This window comes from Equus caballus, chromosome 16 (genome assembly GCF_041296265.1).
Source record: "Equus caballus isolate H_3958 breed thoroughbred chromosome 16, TB-T2T, whole genome shotgun sequence".
In the NCBI taxonomy this organism is placed as follows: domain Eukaryota; kingdom Metazoa; phylum Chordata; class Mammalia; order Perissodactyla; family Equidae; genus Equus; species Equus caballus.
In genome coordinates, this window is record NC_091699.1 from 80,507,601 (window position 1) to 80,525,236 (window position 17,636).

Sequence of the window (17,636 nt, forward strand, 5' to 3'; positions counted from 1 at the left end):
TAAAATAAAAGCCAACAACATGTGTATTTTTAAATAGATTAGGGATATGAACAGACAGTTGACATAAAAATAAGTGACAATAGCTCTTAACTATATAAAAGGTTGCTCAACCTCACTCATAATAAGAGAACTACAAACAGAACAAGACAAAAACCAACCTGAGATGACATTTTCACGTATCAGATTGGCGACACTCTAGAAGTGTGTCCGTGTGTGCTGCTGGTGAGGCGCTAGGGAAATGGGCAAGTTCGCACAGCTCTGACGGGAAGAGAGAACGTCACAGTCCCCATGGCGAGGAATCTGGCGCATCTCGACAAGTGAGATATGCATTTATGTGTATATGACTTGATCCAGACATCCCACTTCTGCGAATCTCTTCTAACGACACACTGGCAAAAACAGGAACAAGAAGGAAGCACAAAGCTGTTCATTTCCATCAGATCTATCATAACAAAAGACTGCAAATAACCCAAATACCTATCAGTAGGGCCGAGTTGAATAAGCAGTGATACATTCACAAGGGGAATGAGGAATAGCTCTATAACTATTACTGAGTGACCTCCAGGATATATCAAGATAAAAGCAAGGTGGAGAGTGTGTATGTCATCCTACCATTCATCTAAGAAAGAGGAAGGGATATGAACATATACATACATATTTGCTTCTACAGTCATGTGCTGCATAATGATGTTTTAGTCAATGACAGACCACATCTAATGACAGTGGTCTCGTAAAATTAGTACCATAGAGCCCAGGTAGATAGCTATACCATCTAGGTTTGTGTAACTACACTCTATGATGTTCACACAATGACAAAATCGCCTAATGACACATTTCTCAGAACGTACCCCCGTCATTAAGTGATGCATGACTGTAATTGAAAAAAAACAGAGAAAAAAACCCACAAATGTTTTTAAATGATCTCTTTTTGGAGGAGGGATGGTGTGGGGTAGAAGGAAAAGGACTCAACATTAGAATTCTTTTGATTTATCTTGTTTAGTGATGACTTTGGAACCATGCAAATATTTTACAGAATTAAAAAACAAAATTAAATCTTAAAAAGGAAATCCTAAAAATCAAGAGGAAATGGAAACAAATGAATCTAACTACATATCATATTGATGGTATAATCACCCGATTAGAATTGTTCCAACAGTAAGCCACAGTAACTTGACTGTACATCCCTGGTGGGGATGCAGAGTGAGATTAGAATGAGATTATTTTCAGTAACCACATTGTTAGCTGTAGTGCTGGCATTGTCATTCAGACACTAGTGTATGTGTGCATGTGTACTGTGGGATAAAGCAAAAGACTAATTATATTTGTGTCATTAGAACTGAGACTTTTAGTGTGGGTGAAAGGAGACACAATTGTAAGACTGATAAGGTTTAGTGACAATTCTTTAGTCTTGAATTTAAAATGGAATTATCAGTATAAACTCATGGTGTATATGATCAAAAAATATATGCCTATTTCCTAGCTCTGGCCAGTGACAAGACCTAGAAACAACGGCCAACCCAGTGGCAATGAGCCTTTTTAGCCTCAGATTTTGGTTTCTAACTACCACTTTTCACTAAAAGAACAGAGGCTCCTTAGAGAAATGGCTGCATCCAGGTTTGGGTGCAGGAAATGTACAAGATGAGTCTGAAACTTTTTGTCACACCAAACACCAAGTAAACTATAAAGAACTAATAGAGTCATATCAAAAAACTAAGCAGCCAGTTTTAATAAGCTCCAACTAACCAAAGATGATTGAGTATGAACAAGAATATTAACTGCAGTGGATTGAAACACAGCAAATATGTTTAAATCTATGAGGTCAGTATAATATTTTTTAAAAACTCCCAGGGGCTGGACCTGTGGCATAGTGGTTAAGTTCAGCACGCTCTGCTTCAGCAGCCCAGGTACAGTTCCCAGGCACGGAGCTACACCACTTGTCAGCCATGCTGTGGCGGCAACCCACAAACAAAAAAGAGGAAGATTGGCACAATGTTAGCTCAGAGCTAACCTTCCTTAAGCAAAAAAAAGAGAAAGATTGGCAACAGATGTGAGCTCAGGGTGACTCTTCCTCACCAAAAAAAAAAAAAAAAAACCCTCCTCCCACTAATTAACTACATTTGAAGTCTGCTAGGGAATCAACTCATTATTTTGACAACTGGTAAATAATGAGAAAGAATCAGGCATTTTTCCAGCCTTTCCTATAAGACCGATAGGTACATTAAGGTGAAAAAAGAAAGAAAGAAAGAATCTAAGAAAGGAAGTGTCTTTTTATAGAAGTATTCCAGCTAGAAAATGAATAGTGACGTAATTATTATTTATTTTGTTTATACTTATAGTTAATATTAATTATTAAAATAAAATTAGAATATCACCACTTTGCTATAATAAAATAATGGATCTAGGCAATAATGATCATCAAATGGCTACTAAAACCACAAAAAGAGAGACAAGCACACATTATGCACCTCCTTGTGGCGTGCACACCACCACCAATGAAGTAGTCTTGTCAAAAAAACCCCCAAAACTGAATGTGATTAAACCTCAATATAAAACTACGAATTTGTAGGGAACACAATGTTCAGGTGGACGTGTTAATGGACCCCAAAATCAGCAAAATCCAGACTGTGGGAAACTGAAGGACTCGAGATCCAATTTTTTCAACAAGCAAAAATTACAAGGGGGAAAAAAGAGAGATGGAGGGGAAACCTAAGAATTGAAAGAGATTAAATTGACGTATCGACCACTGAAATGGACTTTATTCAAACAAACAAAAAATAGATTAGACAGTTGAGGAAAGATGAACTGGGTATTTCATGATATTGAGGAATTCTCATTAATTTTAGATGTGGTTATGGTTGTGAAGTTATGTGGGTTTTCTAAAGCATCTTTATAATTTAGCAGTACATGCTGAAATATTTGAAGAAATAAGATGATATGATTTGTTCAAAATACTCTGGGGCTGAGCAGAAACGTGAGGGGGTACAGGTGAAACAAGATGAGCCATGTGTTTATATTCACTGAAGCTGGGGGATGGGTATGTGGGGGTCCATTACACCATTCTCTCTTTCTAAATATGTTTGAACCTTTCATAAAAAAATGAAGATAGAATATCTACCTCATAGGGTTGGTCTATGATTTATCATACAACAAAATAATGTATGTAAATTTCTGGGTGCATAATCAACACCCAATTACAGTTTGTGAAAATGAATAAATTTGAAGATACAGACATTAAGTGAGTAATACCATAAATAACTGTGCTTATGTACATGTATTCAGGAGTTGTTCAAGCCACACGCACTGCAGCGGTTTAGAGAAGGAGTAGGGTGTTGGCTGGTCCTAAGTAAGAACGAGGAAGTGGGGACTAAATGTGGGACCCAAAGAACATGCCAGAAGATGGCCCTTCAGACCGGGACCCAGCATGGACAAAGGATGGGAGTCAGGACCTGGTATGACCGTCTGCAAGGCAGTCTGTGCATGGGGCAGATTCCCAAACAGTCGAAGAGAAATATTTGCACTGGATACTTGCTAAAATCGGCAAGACAGATCTTATTCAGACTACTGCAGTAGAGGAGAGAGACTTCGGTACAGAACTGAGCTCAACTCCACAGAACGAAGAGGCAAGAGGCTTTTAGACCTGGGTGTGCTAAAGGAAAAGTACTGAGGAGGTTGGGGTGGCGGTGGTTTATGTGGTCAGGCCACCCATGTTTGCGAATCGGTACTTATCCAGAGGAGAAACACGCTTCTCATATCTTTCTGACAGGAGCAAATTGGAGCTGGGCGCCCACGAGTTAGCGTTGTGCCTCCCACAGGAAGTGGAAGAGAGGGGAGCTGTCTCCATAGATGTTTGCATTTCCCAGAGATGGCTCCCATGTCCTTGAGGGAACACGCCAGGTTGTAGATTTATATCTCAAAGGGGCAGAGAAAGGATTTACAATTCTAAGTTTTCTAAAGTAATTAAGAAAAGGGCGGTCAGAGGCCTCTCGTCAGGTTTTGGCTGAAATGAACAATAAATTTTTTTGGCAGCTTGAGCTTTCTCAGGCAGGCATTTAAGGGGGCTGGGGGCATCCTAGGGTTGATGGGAGCCCCGCCGGAATTTGGTTGGGTCCCTTAGTGTTGGGGCTGGACGGCATCATTTATGCCGAGAGTTTTGCTGTCTCACCACCAAGCACCAAGCTCTTCCCAGGTCCCAGCCCATGCCCCTGACTCCATCCCCAGAGCCTGCCACGGAGGGGGTTTGCCACGACACACAGAAGGCAGCCAACCAACGGTTGGACAGCAAGGGCTGAATACAGAGTCAGACCGACTCAGGGTTTCAAGTCGGAACCCTGCAGTCAGGGGTGGAGAGCTTTGATAAAGGCCTAGACCAGAGAGAAATGCTGGAAACCACCTGAATGCCAGAGGTGGCTACAGAACGCAGCTGAGTCCTGTGTGGCTGCAAGAAAAGAACAAGGACGCTCCTCATAGATGGACGTGGAACCAGCACCAATGTGTATTTTTGAGTGAAAAGGCAGGCTGCAAACCACGCCAACGCTATGCTATTTGTGTTTTTAAAAAGGTGGGGGGGCAGACTCTGGAAGCTCTCATGGGCTGGTAGCAATGGATGCTTCCAGTGAGCAGGCTGCGGGACTCGACACAGGGCTGGGAGCAGGCTTATGCTGGGCTGTAGACTTTTTTGAACTGTTAGAATGTTTTACCTGAAAAAAAAAAAGTAATAAATAAAACTCCTGCCAGCGACTTGTTACTGGGGGAAGGCAGGGGCGTTCCAGCCAGGTCTGGGGCAGGGGAAGCCCACGGCCTTGTACAAGCAAGCGAACCCTTCTCTGACGTCCCAGCGGGAGAGGAAAGACCCATCGCAACAGCCTCGTCTCTGAACAAAAACCCAACAAAACTAAACACCCGTATATAGAGCAAGAGGAAAGACCTTCTAATGGCCTGCACTCTCTGGAAGAACGAAATTAAAACTTAATGCAGGCAGCTGGCGCAAGGACACACGCGGAGGCTCTTGAGGGGGTTTCTTGAAAGGACGGTTCCAGGCAGAACGTTGTCCTCAGCACTCCCCCAGAGGGTTGATGCTGACCCATCAAAGTTGAGGACTCAATTTAGGAAAATAAAACCTAGTTTATCGTGGTCTGGCTGGGGAAAAGCACGTAAAGACTCACTTATCTGGTTGAAAATGAGCTAGCAGAGCTGACTGTCCCAAACGCATTATTCAGCAGAAATGAGAAGTTGTGTCAGCTGTGATGAGAGGGGAATGAAAAGCAGTGCCCAGGAAGTGGAAAACCCATCACAAAACCCACCTGCTATTGGAAAACGACTTGTATTTATTTATTTCAAGGACTGATGAATAACCATCTCAATAAGTCTTAGGGGAAACACTGCAGCACGGAGGGAGAGAAATGAAGGTAGCGAGGCCCCCCTTTCAGCAGACTCGGCAAAGTGACACAGGAGGCAAAGTAGCCCCTGAATTCTAACTGCCCACACCTGCCTAGCCCATCCACCCCCGTCCCCTCCCCCAGCACCTCCTTCGGGCCCTGGCTGCCCAGAGCGCTTCCAGACACCATCCGCAGCCTTTAATTGTGCCACATCGTCATCATCTTCAGTGCCACCCCGCAGATAAGAGCCATTCCTCAGGCCTGCCCCCGGGCCAGCTCTGAGGAGGAGGGTTATCTGGTAAAGGAATGTATTACTACTTACTTGTCAAGGAAACTCGTGCATGTGTCTTAACTTACTAGGGCCTGGGTTTGTTTATCTGCATGATGAGGGTGGAAATGGCTCTCTCGTGGGTTGTGAGCAGTAAATGAGACAAGGGGGTGAAGCTCCTGGGACGTGGGGTTCACTGAGCGTGGCTCCTGCCCCCGTCCCGAAGGAGCACTGCCTGCCAGGTGAATTGCCCCTGGGGGTACTTCAGACCTCAGGTCCGCAGGTGCCTGGGGACCCCCAGTGTGGCTTCTGCACCCCCAAGGCCGGTCCTGTCAGGCACTAACTGCAGTGGGCAGCCCCGGGCAGGCCCCTGAGTTCGGGGGTGGTTTGCCCAGATCCCAGGCGCGCCCTGGAGTGGGCACAGGCGCTCTGCGGGTTGAACAGGTTCCCCTCCAGCGTCTCCTAACAACATCGCGCCCTTGGATAAGACGCAGGCAGACAGGACCGTCCACACTTCCACTATGAACTGCAGGCTTCAGAGGCGACCCTCACATTTGCGTGACACTAACGGGCAGGATTTAACAAGAACTTTCACTATCTCCTTCGATCCTCTCAATAATGTCTGTGTCGCCCGGGAGGCTGGGGTTGTGCCCCTTGTGTTAGGCTGCTCAGGCTGCCGTAACCAAGCACCACAGACCAGGGGCTTAAACAGCAGACATTTGTCTTCTCACAGTCCCGGAGGCTGGAAGGCCTCGATCAAGGTGTGAGCAGGGTTGGTTTCTCCTGAGGCCTCTCTCCTCGGCTTGTAGGCGGCAATCTTCTCCTTCTGTCTTCACATCGCCTTCCCTCTGTACAGCTGTGCCCAGATGTCCTCTTCTTATCATATTGGATTAGGGCCCACCCTAATGGCATCATTTTAACTGATTACCTCTTGAAAAGCCCTGTCTCCAAATTCCTCAAGTCCTGAGGTCCTGGGAGTTAGGGTTTCAACATCCAAATTTGAGGGGGACACAATTCAGCCCATAACACCCATTTCACAGACAGAGAAACTGAGGCCCACAGAGATGCTGTTGCTCATTGAGTCAGTATCCCAGCCTGGATCAATGCAGTGTTGTTTACCCCTTCCTACTATTTGTAAGACCAGTGTCAGTCTGTCTCAGACCCCAGGCCCTAAAGGGTAAGTGGGTCTGCGGGACACGGAGGGCCCGCTGTTCCATAAGATGGAGTCAGAGTCAGCGAGGGCGGTTCTCCGTGAGGAGTTGAGACTCTGGGAGGAACCTCCCTCCTCTCCTCTTCTCTGCCTCTCTCAGTTTGGAGGAATGTGTCAGAAACAGTGACTGAGCCTTACGCAAGCGCCGCTCTAACTGGATCTGACTGCTTTAGCGAGGACGCGCTAGGCTGGGTGGCTTCCAGCTCGTCAGACAGCTCAGGGCTGGGCCTCAGAGTTTAATAGCTTTGCTGCCGGGGAATGGTGCAGCCCCCCCAGGGATTTCTATTTTTCTTGTTCAGTGATTTTAATGCTCAGAAAAATGTGCTGAGCAGCCGGCCCTCGAGGCAGAATGTCTTTATCTGAGCAGAGTTCATGAACTCCCCCGAGTTGGGGGTGCACCCCTCCACCACGGGCAGCGGGTCCCCCCTAAAACGCATGCCTACATCAGTGTCTCCCACAGACCAGCCGGCTGGGTCCCTGTCCCCTGCAGGGTAGTCGCCCCCCCGCCCCGGCAGTTCCACAGGCTACTTGAAGAGCTGAGAGTTCATTGTAGGGGGTGACAAGGGAGGGGTCCCCAGTGCTGACCCCCATGGGTGCTGGGTCTGCGGGTGAGGCACACGCCTCCGAGAACACACTTATAGGTGGACAAAGTCAGGTTTATTATCTTGCTGCAGTGGGGGAGAAACCCGCTAGGGGAGCCTGGGACATCTCAGGAAGAGGGGTCGTGCCGGGCTTGTTCTGAGGTTTGGGCTTATGCTGGTGATCCAGGTGAAAGTCTGAGAGCAAGGACTTGCTCTGCGTTGATGCCGTCAGGAACTGGGACAGGGCAATGACTGGGTATCTTACAGGTTTTATCCAGGAGACGGGAGGAATGACAGGCATGGGGCTGTCATTAGGAAGGACACAGCGTCACTCGTGCTAGCTGGGCGAGGAATGTTGAGTTTTTGTGGTTGCAGGGTGTCCTTGCCTCTCTGTTCAGAGATGAGGATGGCGTGGTCTTATCTCTGTCTCTTTCCACCAGGATCAGAGCGCCCCAGCTGGTTCTCGCTGATATTCTGTGAACACTCTCACGCAGGTGGAGGACCGTGGCCTGGCCGGCAGCCAGCGGTCAGGCCTGTGGAGCCACTTCCTCACGCCCAACCTGGGCTTCCTGAGCCTCCTGATCCTCAGCGGGGGGAGGGAGGCCTGGAGACAGAGCTGGCGTGTGAGGGGTCTCTGGGTTCACGCAGGACCCTCCATGCCGGCGGGTGGGGCACAGTTTTCAGGCTGTGCTGTGACTTTAAGAGGCAGGGCCCTCTCTGTGCCTCAGAACTGCTGAGCTGGACGCATCTCTGGGGCTGGCACTCCCACCTGTGCCAGCCTTCTCTCCCCAGTGACACACCTGAGCTGTAAATGAGGTGAAGAGAGTGTAATGGAAAGGAGAAACAGCCCACCTTTACTGTAGACACTTTGTCCTGGATAAAGTCCAGTTTTATCCTTACCAGACGTGAGGCCCTGGCCCGCTCGAGAACCCCCTGAGAGGGCGTTTCCTGGTCTCTACTGGAGGGAGGATGAGCCCTATCTCACAGCACTGTTGTGAGGACCCTGGGGCATAATGCCCGTGAACTAGACAGCAAGGCTCAGCAAGGCAGGGACGTAGCTCCCCTGCTCTTTCTCTGGCACCCTGGACAGTGCCTGGCACATAGTAGATGCACAGTAAATATTGGTTAACTCAACAAACGGAAGTGCCCAGCGAAGTAACCAGCTAATGAGGTCGCTAAATTCATGTGCTAGGCCTGCCACAACAAAGTGCCACAAACTGGGTGCCTTAAAACAACACAAATTTATTCCATCATAGTTCTGGAAGCTGGAAGTTGGAAATCTAGGTGTCCGCAGGCTCGGTGCCTCCCGAGGGCTCTGAGGGAGCATCTGTCCCAGGCCTCCTCTCTACCTTCCGGAGGAGGCCGGCCATCCTTGGCCCTCCTTGGCTTGTAGACGCGTCACTCCAGTCTCTGCCTTCATCCTCCCTGTGTGTCTGTGTTCAGATTTCCCTCTTTTAAGGACACCAGTCAGTTGGCCTCAGGCCCACCCTAATGACCTCACCTTAACTTGATCACATGTACAAAGACCTTATTTCCAAATAAGGTCAAATTCACAGGTGCTGGGGCTTAGAACAGCAACACATCTTTTGGGTGCCATGCAATTCAACCCAGAATAGTAGCTCTGGTTTTTTTCACATTATAGTCCTGATTCCCGACTTGTTGTCCTATTTCCTCAAATGTCATTTTAAAAGTTCCAGAAATACCAATATTTCTGCACCTAATCCACTTTACCTTCACTTCCTTTTGCACTTCAAATCAGATCTGCAATCCTATCAAACCACATGGAGCTTGGGGCTCAGAGAGGAAAGCCACGGTACAGAGAGCCTACGAGAGTACTCTTCATATAACAGAAACACAGTAAATGTCACTAAATTGCTGTGTGGTCTTCGACAAGTTACTCCACCTCTCTGAACCTCAGTTTCCTCAACTGTTAAATGAAGAGATTGGATCAAACTGACATCTCCTGCAGACACACAGGGCATGGCCGGTTCCCTTTTGTAACTCCGGGAGCAGGTGGTCACCTTATCGCCCTATTCATGGACACGAAGAGACCAGGTGCAGCCAACTGCCCCGTCTGTCTGCACTTCTGGCTGCTAACTGGCTGTGCGCCCTGCGGCAAATCCCCCCTGTTCTGAGGCTCCTCACCTGGAAAGTGAGAGGGTGGGGTTCTCTGATCTCTGAAGGCCCGGCCACAGACCTTCCTACCCCTGCTCCTCATTATCCCCGAGCAGCGGACAAAGCCGAGAGGAGAAACAGCCCTCCCACGGGCCCAGTGCCCTGATCCTTGGCGGCTCTGCTGGTCGGCCGGCTGGCACCGGGAGTGTTCAGCACACGCTGGCCTCCTCCATTTCCCACGCCCCCACGCTGATGAGCAGCAGTTTTATCAACCCCCCACACCTGCCAGAATACAGCCCAGGTCTTTCCAACTGGCAGTGAAGGGAGAAACTGGCTAGACGGGGGTTACTGAGGGAGAGCGAAGCCCACACTGACCCAGATCACAGAAACCCAGATTAAATTGAACCAACGAACAGCTGGAATGTCCAACTCGAAGAGCCCCCAGCGTCGGGCCTGAGCTAAAGCTGGTGCTGGATACAAGTGACCCTTATTGCCCCTTCCGGGACACGCACCATCACGGCTCCAGACGCCCACTGCTGTCATCCTGGGCCTCCACGTTACACAGAGGATCCCCGACAGCAGACATGCGGTCAGATCATCCCTGAACCTAACACCCCGCACAGCGCCAGGCACGGGGAGAGCAGGGCAGGAAGGAGGGGGCCAGGACAAGTGCAGCACAGAGATTAACGGTACAAGCTACAGAGTCCAAAAGAAGTGAATTCAAATTCCGACTTTGCCATTGACCAACTTTGTGACCTAAAACAAATTTCTTAACCTCTCTGAATTCCAATGTTCTCCTCTGTAAAATAAGGATAATATTTACGCCACAGGATTGTCATGGGAATTAAAGCAAATAATTCACTTAGAGCACTGAGCATAGTGCCATAGTGCTTAATGAATTGTGGTAGCAATTTATGCCATTGTCTGCCGTCCTTAAAATGTGGATCGCTCGGCTCTCCTCTGCCCTCTGCCCAGCCACCTCTGTGGCACCCCAGGGGAAGGAATAAGCATTTGCACAGGGGCGATCAGGGATGGACCCTTGGTGTCTCAGAAGCATCCCACTAGGTGGCCTCCAGGCCAAATCAGAGTGCTAGGGGAGCCCCTTGGAGATGGGGGCGTCCCAGGCTGCTGCCCCTGACCTGTTCTCTTGACAAGTGGTGCCACCTTCTGGCTGCTCCAGGAACTGTCTTGCACCCCTAGTCACCCAGCTGCAAAATGCTATTTGTGTGAAGCACTGGATGCCTCTAATCATCCCTTCACCGCCAGAGCCACCCTTGTCACCCTGAGAGGCCAGCCATGCCGTTCATGCCACCGCGCGGTCGCTCTGTTCACATCAGAACTTCCACGACAGCTCCTGATTTCCTGAGGATTATAAATCAACCATAAAATTTCACGTTGCCCTGAGACTTTGCATACATTAGCCAGCAAGTCTGTTCTTATCCCCTCCTGCTTCCATTGGTGATGGAAGAAACCCCCCTACCCCCTTTCTCTTTCAGGTGCCTTTTCTGTGGCTTTGGGTTGTAGGTCAGAGCTTGCGTTTAGAGTCAGATGTCCCGAGTCTCACCCAGTCTCAGCTCACCAAACACTGTGCCCAGGTCCCTAATCTCTCCCACCTGCAGCTTCTTTATCTGCAAAAGGAGAGAGATCATTGCACCCGCCATCGTGGTCCCGAGGCTTGTGAAAGTTAACGAGAAGAACACGAGTGGGAAAAGCTTCGTCAGTGTCAGAGATCAGGCTGCAGCCCGCAGTCCATGGGCGGGACTGGAGTCACATGTGAGGACAGGATCTTGAGTGATGTCGGCGTGTGTTGGCCTTGCCCCCCTCCTCACCAGCAGTCTCGCAGGATAACGTTTGTCGTGGTAGCTGCTATGAGACTGGCACAGAATTCGGTTTTATGATGTTCGTTCGTCAGGCACTGAATGTGGGTCTGCTCTGCACCAGGCACTGCGGGGATTCAAATAGTAGAGTCAAGATTTGTGGACTCCAGGACCTAGAGGTCTATGAGGGATGACAGGTCAATAAACCCACACCTTGCTGAGTGCCTGCTGCCCGCCAAGCACAGTGCTGGGCGGGTGACGGATGGCAAGGTGCTGAACGGGAGGGACTCATGATGTAAAGTTATAAAAGCAGCCTTGGTTTGAAAGGAACTTCTTTCAGCCTGTTCGCTGGGCGGTAAATACTGTCTCCCACCCTGGATGAAAACACGGATGGTCTCCTGGATTTTCTGCTCACTCATAGATAACTAAAAATTCCGGGCTCACTGCAAGTCGCAAAACCCAGTCTCAATTCGGTAAATAGACTGCCCAGTGAGTATATTACTCAACCCGTTGACCCTGTTCTCTCCCCCACCCCCAGGTAGGGCCCAAGGCCTGGGGAGGGGAGGACGTCAGCCTAGGCTCTTTCCTGCCGCTCTCCCACGCCCACGCCCTCTGCTGTTTTGGATGCAGCCAAAGTGTAAGCAGAAGAAAGGAGTGGAAAGTTCTTCCTTGAGAGAGACTGTTTGCAGACCCAGGCTCAGGGTAAAGCACATCTATGCCTTGATTGCCTTAAGTGTCCTTTTAGTCCCAGTGGAGATTAACCAAATCGACATTTATTGAGCACTTACTCTATGCTGCAATTTGTTGGGGAGGTTTCACGTATCTTAACTCACTTAACCTCACAACAATCCTAAGAGGCCAATACTGTCATGACCCCCTTTTTTAAACTGAGGAAACTGAGGCACAGAGCAGTAACTTTTCTAAGGTCACTCAGCTAAGAGTTGATAGAGACAAGACTTTCAACTTGAGTGGTCTGATTCCAGAGGCTGTGTGCCCAGCTCCACTCCAGACACACCATGGCTGGAGGCACCCTGACCCCAGAGGGATTCTGGGATGAAGAGCAGGAGGCTGAGGAGAACTCTTGTCTCACGTGGATCCCCAAGAAGCAGAGCCCAAGTCTAGGATTCTTTAGCAGGTGCCATCTCCTGGAGGTGCTTCCAGGGGACAGCTGTGAGGGAGGAGGGAGCAAGGTAACAGCTGGGGCGCAGTCCTGGCGTCAGCCTGACCCGGCGGGGGACCCTGCGGGCAGCTTCCACCTCGGAGCCGGGGCGCTGGCCTTCACCCCGACGCCTGTCAGTCACCCCGAGGGACCACTCCCGGGGACTGAGAAGCACCCCAGGGGCTGACTGCGAAGGGATGAGCACAGGGACCCGTGGGGACAAAACACTCCCTGAGGGTCTGGCGGGGCACTGACAGTGCGCTCAGCAGCCGCCCCCGGAAACGGGAAACCAGCGCTGGAACCCGCTTCAGCCTCATCGCGTCCCCTGCGCTCTGGCGGGCGCCCAGGAGACGGCTCCTGGCCGAGGGAAGGCGGGGACGAGCCCCTGCAGGGCCACCCTCGGGTGAACACTGAGCGCCGCTGTGACCGTGCCCGCGCGACCCGCCCGCCCCGCTGCCGCGCCCACACTCTGCGCTGGTCCCCGCCCGCGACCTGAGGCCCCAGAATCCCTCTCCATCCTCGTCCCCTGCCGCCCCAGGGGGCCTTTTCTGGGCTCGGATCCCTCCCCTGCCCCGCATCTCTGCCCCCCCCCCTCCCCGGCTCCACCCGCCCGCCTCCAGTCCCCCTCCGCGCCTTTTAGAGCCCCACCTCGCGCCGTTCGCTGCGTTCTCCTTTCCTAGGTGTTTTGGTTATCTCGTTTTATTCCTCATTTATGAAATAGTTCGAACACCTAAAAAGGGTGCCCAACATCCTAAATTGTCAGCCTTAATGTTATTTGCTACAGACCCTTTTTTTTTTATAACATGGAATCAAAGGATTTGGACACAATTGCAACCCCCTCGTGCTCCCTTCAGATCTCTGTTCCCTCCCCAGAGGCCACCGCGGCTCTAAATTTGGCGTTTATCATTCCCACAAATGCTGTTCCAGTTTTACTGTATATGTAGGCAAACCCTTTATAGGATTGTTCTGCATGATTTTCAATTTTCTATGAAATTGTGTTATACTGTGTATTAATCAGGGTTCTCAGAGAGACAGAACCAATGGGATGTTTCTGTAAACGGAGAGAGATTTACTTTAAGGAATTGGCTCACAGGATAATGGAGGCTCCAAGTTCAAGGTCAAGGTGTCAGCAGGTTCCAGACCCAGGGAAGAGCTGATATTCAAGTTCAAGTCCAAAATCTGTCGGCAAAATCCCTTAGTGTTCCGGGGGAGGTCAGTTTTTGTTCCAGTAAGACCTTCAACTGATTGGATGAGGCCCACCCACATTATGGAGAGCAACCCACTTTACTTAAAGTCGACCAATTTAAATGTTGATCTCCTCTGAAAACACCCTCACGGAAACATCCAGAATAATGCCGGGCACCATGGCCCAGCTGACACATAAAATCAACTATCATGTACTGTTTCCTTCTGCAACTCACTTTCTTCACTCCTCATTTTGTTTTTGAGATTTATCCATGTTGATACCTGTAGCATTTCATTGTATATATACCATAGGTTATGAATTTTCCTATTGACAGATGTAGGTTGCTTCCAATTTTCTCTGTCACAAACAGGAGGGGACCTAAACCTCATGAACTCTCAGGAGATTTCTCTAGGTCAGAGGTGGGCAGACTAGGGGCAGGCCAAATCCGACCAGGCACCTGCTTTTGTAAATAAAGTTTGATTAGAACACAGTCACACCCAGTCGCGTACTGAGGGTCCCCTGCCGCTCTCATACCACAAGGACATGGCTGTGTAGTTGCAGCAAAGACTGTAGGCCCTCAAAGCCTAAAATACTTCCCATCTGGCCCTTTAAAAAAAGTTTCTGACCCTGCTCTAGGTCAGTCCCTGGGACTGGACGGGGCTGTGCCTGTCATCAGCTTTTCTGTGGCACTGCCAAATTGCTCCCCAAAGTGGCTGCACAAACTTACTTTCCCAGAAACACTGTAAGAGCTCTGCTCTCTTCATAGCCTCACCTCCCAAAGGTTTGCCAATCTGATGGTTTCTCAGTATTATTTCACACATTTTGCTCTTTAAATGTATATCACTTATTCATTCATTTAACAAACATCTATTAAGCGATTACTGTGTACCGGGTACTATCAAGATAAAGCTGCCTCGTTTTGCAAGAGAAGAAGCTGAGCTACTTATTGCTAGACTCATGATTCCAGCACGGTGGTCAGCAAGCTCTTGCGTGTGGGTTTTGCAGGCATGCCCTGGAGAGGGGAGCACCGTGAAAAATAATCAAATCGCTAACATCATTCTGCAGGCCTGAGGACGCTCGGTTGGGAAATAAAACCATTTGGCTTTCTGCCCATAGCTGCTGACAGTCAGGCACCTATGTCATAATTCTTAGCAGAAAGAACCTATATTTCACACAGACATCAGTAGTTTAGTAATTAAACTGATTTTTTGTCTTCTCTTTTGACCTTAGAAAATAAAACATCTGTGATTCTGAGACAGTAAGTGTGAGAAAGACACTGTCCGTGACTGATAGAGCAAGAAATAGAGCTTTATTATTTACAGTTACCAAGGCGGCCAGTAAATACAGGAAAAGAGGGTGGGGAAAGTAAGGACGCGAAATCTTCATTTGTCTGCTGGGGAGTTAACAACCATGTCCGGGGCTGGTCTCTGGACAATCAAGAAATGTGCAGAAATCCGGGCCAGGCTCTGACAGATGAGAAGCTGGAGCTGCTGGCATAAGAGGCCGGGGAGGGGAGCGCTCCTCTTTACAAGCGTTTCTTTTCTGTACTGTTTAACTTTTTAAATCAAATATACGTATTGCTTTGATCATTTTTAAATTAAAACACAAGAAGTACGAAAGAGGGCGTGGACTACTGAAATATTCACAGATGGCGTGATATCTACGTCATCTCAGGAGTAGAGGTGGGTGGGAGTTGAGCTGTGAGATTTTGATGAGTGAAGTGGGGAGATGGGGGCCATGATCTACTCTCTCTCTCCCTTTATATATCGTTTTATACAGTTGAAATTTCCCATAATAAAAAAATTTTTTAAAAAGGAGAAAAAGAGCGTGGGCTGTGGAGTAGACAGATGCGGAGTAACTTCCGCTGGGCCACTCAGCACTGTGGGCAAATTACTTGATCTCGCTGGGCCTCAGTTTCCTCGTCCGTATGATGGAAATAACTAATATGACCGTTCACGCTGGGTCAAGGGACCAGATGAGGTCCTGCCTGTGAAGGGTTTATCGTGGCACAAAACATGGTAAGTGCTTTAAAAATGTCTGGGTTTGATTTGTTTGGTTTCTTCAATTCTGGGTTTTATAAAGAAACTTTGGCTCCAAATCATAGGTTCTGCTTCTCAGCCGTCTTATACTTAGTTCCACACGTCTGGTTCTGCTCTGCCTTAAATGACTGTGTTAGTTTGCTCTCCTCTGCTGGCTGCCCCATCTCCTCAGTTAACAGATATTTACTGAGCACCTGTGTGCCAGGCACATAGCTGGGTGCTGAGGAGGCAGAGATGAGAGATTGTCCCTGTCCTGGAGACACACAGGTCAGTGGTGGTGAAAGACAGAAAAAGGATCAGAATAAATTCCAGCATGACAACTGCAGTGATAGAGATATACCCACAGGGGATACGGGGTGTACAGAGGATGCCCAGTGCAGCCTGAGCTGGGTTTTGAAGGATGAATAGGAGTTCACTGGGCAAAGAAGGAAAGCATGGAGGCCGAGTGGTGTGGTTAGGTCATGACACACAGAGGCAGCAGCATGAGTCAAGGTCTCAAAGCTGGAAAGGCCTAAGGCTGTTCAGAAAAATAGTTCAGTTCATAGCAGAGGAGTGAAGAAGAGATAAATGTAGAGAGAAGAGCAAGGCCCACATTCTGAGGGGTTAGTCAAGAGCACACCCCCAGTAAAAGGTGAGTTCAAATCTGCTTCCTAGTAAGTTCATCCCAGTAGAAAGGCTGGAAAGCAGTTGCTCCAAATCTAGAAAAAAGAAAGAGATGTCACAGAGGGAGAGCAGCTGGCTGTCTAAAGAGACCCTCCAAGGGTCACTCAATCTTGATGTGTCTGGTGCTCAAAACTCAGATTTTGTTTGGGCACCCGGAGACAATTAGGCCCCGAAGGGCTGGCCCACGACAAACAAACCCTTCCGACACATACGCCCAGGACGACATACGAATAGCCAGTGGCGGGTAAACCTCTTCAGTGTCCAGTACGGACTCCTGCTGTCCACACAAGCCCTCCCGCTTCCCAGGCGGGTGGAGGCAGGATGATAGGAGAGTCCAGAACCACAACTGGGAGGGGTGGAGAGGCTTCCTAAGGAACTTGGTCCTCATCATGACAGAGGGCAACGTCTAGGGACCAGGGCGTTCCTGACTGCCCAGTGATGATGGATAACAGCACCCAGCGGTTCCGGCCCCCGACTCGGTGCTCATGTGACCTCTTCTACAAGGACATCCTTTCTTCGTCCAGAGCACAGTTTGATGATGAGGTCAAGGCTTATTTGCAGCACAGACTCAGACGTGTCCGCTGACCTGGCCTTCCGAAGTAAGATCCGGCTTAGCCCTCAGGTGTGCCTGATTCCTGCCGGACACCCAGTGGCTGTGACTGTGCTTGGGGGCAAACTGTCTTGGGGACAGTGCTCAGAATTCTCTCCATCGCCTGAGGACATGTTCCGGAACTCCACTCGCAGCTGCAGTCTGAGCCCGCTGCTTGGGCTCGTACCTTCCATCCCCAGGGAACGACTATCACGTTAAACCAGGAAAGAGATGCTCAGGGCCTGAAGCTGGATGATAGAGCAGGAGTGGAGTGGGCACGTCGACGTGAGGAATTGATCGTTTTCTCTTAGGAGATGAGGGAGAGGGAGGTGCCAAAGGTAACCCCAGGTGCAATCAGCTCTCTCCTGCCTTGTCCTCCATGAAGAGGAGCACTGTTGCTGGGCTCGTTAGTTCACCTTCCGCCTACTGTACCCCACACTGCCAGGGAGGGAACGGCAAGCAGGACAGAAAGGCGGTGCCTGCCCTCAAGGAGTTTATATTCTGGTGGCAAATACGGAGATAATAACTCAAACCAACCAACGAAAATTGAGAATAATTTCAAGCTGTGGTAAGTGTTTAGAGAATTTTAACAAGGCAGAGAGGGCCAGAGTAAAGGAAGGTTCTGCCTTGGGTA

General features: G+C 49.3%; 1 protein-coding gene and 1 long non-coding RNA gene across 2 annotated transcripts in view; one reads left to right on the plus strand and one right to left on the minus strand.

The window, feature by feature from the left end:
* The window catches only part of BFSP2 (beaded filament structural protein 2), a 68,254-nt gene that overhangs the window by 6,798 nt on the left and 43,820 nt on the right, over nt 1-17,636 (plus strand). The window lies entirely within an intron of this gene.
* LOC111768418 (uncharacterized) overlaps nt 1-17,636 on the minus strand; it is a 54,972-nt gene that overhangs the window by 3,624 nt on the left and 33,712 nt on the right. Inside the window, exon 4 of the long non-coding RNA XR_011427034.1 lies at nt 159-389. This is a non-coding gene — a long non-coding RNA (uncharacterized lncRNA). The remainder of the gene's footprint in view (nt 1-158; nt 390-17,636) is intronic.